General features: G+C 49.0%; 1 protein-coding gene across 1 annotated transcript in view; it reads left to right on the forward strand.

Moving 5' to 3' along the window:
- Nucleotides 1–429: 429 nt before the first annotated feature.
- EIF5A2 (eukaryotic translation initiation factor 5A2) overlaps nucleotides 430–3,224 on the forward strand; it is a 15,813-nt gene continuing 13,018 nt past the window's right edge. Inside the window, exon 1 of the mRNA XM_018553773.1 lies at nucleotides 430–520. The gene's annotated coding sequence lies outside the window, so the exon portion shown is untranslated. The remainder of the gene's footprint in view (nucleotides 521–3,224) is intronic.

Consider the following 3,224-nt stretch of genomic DNA (forward strand, 5'->3'; position numbering starts at 1 on the left):
TCCTTTGCAGATCATCCTGTGTTTATTGAACTTGGTACATTGTCACTTAAGAACTTTTTAATAGAAAACAATGAATAGCACACAAAATAGACAATTTATTCAGCTATTAATGAGCAATTCTGAGGATTACTGAAGGCTAGCATTGTACTCCAGGCAGCAGGCTCTATGCAGGAGCTCAGGCCTCAGCACCTAGGCTCAGCTCCAAAACACACACACACACACACACACACACACACACACACACACACACACACACACACTAGGCCGCTCACACTGCAGCGGTGACGCAATCCAAGGTGGGTGGGGCATAAGGCATGCATGTGTCACTTCGCGCCGGATCTTGACGCCGCGGCCACGCCCACCCTCGCGGCCCGTCCATTGTAAATTCTGTCACCGCCCAACATAAAAGCGGAAGCGGAGGGGCCGCTCAGGGAGAAGCTTCTGTTGTCCCCGCCTACTAGGGCTGCCGCAGTGAAATTGGGCGCGTTTGCGCAGTGACGTTCCTTTTTTTTGTTGGAAGGTAAGGAAGGGTTAGCATGGCGCCCGGGTCCTCCTGTTAGAGGGTGGTTTGCATGACGACTGATGTACGTGGCTGTTTCGCGCGGAAAGCCGGCAGAGGGAGAAGGGGAAGGAGACAGGCGGCGGGGACAGGGTGAGGCCGGCACGGGCGGGGACTGAGGGGGGCCTCTATCTGGCTACAGCGCGAGGCCTGCGCGCATGCCATGCCGAGCGGGAGGTGAACTGGGAGGAGAGGGCTTTGCCGGTGCCGCCTTCGCCTCCAGTGCTGCAGTCCCCGCGCTCAGCCCAGCGTGAAGCCGCTATGACACGGCGGCCCTGTGGGGAGCGCATAGTCATCCAGCCTGAGGGGGGAGGGGTGCTCCTGCTAGGCCGCCGCGACAGGGCGATGCCGGCTCGTGCACAGCCGGCCGTACGGCGGTGGGCTGACACGTGGTACCGGGCTTTGTCACCAGCCCTCGGCCTGTGCGGCCCACACCATTGTCTCCCACATGTGTCGCTCATTGCCTGTGTATGGGAGCCATTAGAAGGCTGCACACGCGGGGAAGGTGGAGTTAGATCATTGCCTTTATCCTGGCAGTGATGTGCGGGCCTTCTACACGGGCATCAAAGGCTGGGAGCCGTCATGACTACAGGGCGGTCTCCTGATCACATCGTCCGCTTTCTGTAGCCTACTTGCAGGGAATCTATGGGCTTGGCCGTCACCTGTGTATGGACTACGCTTAGTACATTCCAGCTGACACTTCATCAGTCCCTTCAACTGAACCCTAAAGGGTGCCCACTGAGGGTGACTACTGTATAGTATCCCTACGGCTCCTGTGTCTCTGCTTGTGCAGGCTCTTGACATACCCCTTGTGAGCAGTTGTGGATGTTCAGATTAGGCTTATTGGTGGTCTGTCTGGTTAGATTAGAGCAAACTTTGCCAGTCAATATTAGCAAGCAGGTGAACCAGCATCATGGGCATCCAGGTAACTAGGACAAGCTGGAACTGCATTTTACATTGCCTGTGGTGTAACATACTGTGGTACAGTGCATGGCATTATTTCTGCTGTGATGAAATGCAGCCTGCCCTATTTTTGTTTGAATCTGTTCATTTTGATGCAATGTGCCAATGCACATCATGGTGTTAATGGTACCCTTAAAGTGCAGTGGAAGGCAAAGCTTCTTTTCTGTTTGGCTCAAGTGGAGAGGGATTAAAACACTTTGCTGTCCTTGTCCCTGTAAGGGAAATTCACTGTGTCCTAGTTAATGGTTATCACTGAGTGGGGGGGGGAAATGCCACCTTTTGGGCTCATCAGAACAGGAATGGGTGGGAAAATCTAGTGGGTGACTTTTTCCTGTGACCCTGCAGATCTACATTACATTGGAGGGATTTGCTTTTCCTGTTGTGGTTGTCAGACAGGAAGTGAAGGGAAATCTCCAATGGGACACAGATGGCAAAACAAACTGGCCATGGGTTAGTCACCCCTTTATCTAAAACTGCTTCAGTTCTGCTTTAAGGGCTTGTTTACACGATGTCTGGACCAGATCTACAAGTGCAGTGTGTTTTTGACACATTCTTGTTTAGCTTAAGTGGGCTTTCTGGTACAGTCCAATGTGTTTGCATGTTTTTGATGTGTTTACATGCATTTTGGTGCATCCCAGACCAGTGAAAAAAATAGTGCATAAAGCATCCCCCCCTTGCGTGTGAACGGACTGCATTGGTGTGCAGAGTTTGCTGTGTATCTGAAGGTTGATACTGGAAGTGTGTGTTCATTTGGAACTATAAATCCTATCAGGTGGCTGGGGCTGTCAGTTCTACAGTGTCTTATGGCACTTGTAGTATCACAGCTGGAGTGTCAATGTTTCAGTACCCCTACTTTTAGAGGATAGTAGAAAACAAGGTGCCTAAGCTGCTTATTGCTATATTATGGGGCTGTTGCCTTTGAAAAGGCCGACTTGTTTACCAAAACATTCAGTACGGGTTGGGTATATCTTTTTGTAATGCATTCACATATTTAGTGTGCTCGCACTTGTGTTGAGATAAGGCAGCCAATTCATTTTTAATGGGCTGCTAATATACTGCCACACAGACATGCACCTGTTTACAACATGCAGATAGCTTACATCTGTTTTATGCTGGCAATGTGTACATGTTCCTTGTGTTGTGGTAACAAAGCACAGCTCTGAATTCGGCCTTAAATGTGTCTAAACATCACTCTGCTCTAGGGTGAATAGTTTTGAAGGAGGTCCATGTTTTGAGATTCTAAAAGGTCGTTGCCATTTTTGTAGCAAATTCTCTACTATTCCACCCAAGTGGCTCCATTGGGTCAGTTTTGTGCAGGTGCTGGATTTAATTTTATTGGCCTCCAGTTTTGTACAGTTAAGACGCTTTATACTGTTAGGCTTCAGCCTAATGATTCTAAAGGTAGTTGGCTTAGTAAGTCAAATGACCAGAATCTAGCTCAGTGACAGGTTCCTTTTTGCTCCTGTGGGAAAGGATGGAAACAATGGCTTCAGTGAAGCCTTGCCACTGGGTTATGAGATCTTTGAGACCCAAAGTATTGATGTAGTCCACCTTTACGGAGTTATCAGTTTCAGTATAGCTGGCTTTTCTTTTGTATGTACCAAAAACCAACATTTATGTTTTTTCACTTGCCTACTAAAGTGGAATGACAAACACAAAAAAAGCCTTTTAGATTTACATTGTTGGGGGGGGGGGGGGTTTC

This window comes from Nanorana parkeri, unplaced genomic scaffold (genome assembly GCF_000935625.1).
Source record: "Nanorana parkeri isolate BGI_ZX_2015 unplaced genomic scaffold, ASM93562v1 scaffold129, whole genome shotgun sequence".
NCBI classification, from domain to species: Eukaryota; Metazoa; Chordata; class Amphibia; order Anura; family Dicroglossidae; genus Nanorana; species Nanorana parkeri.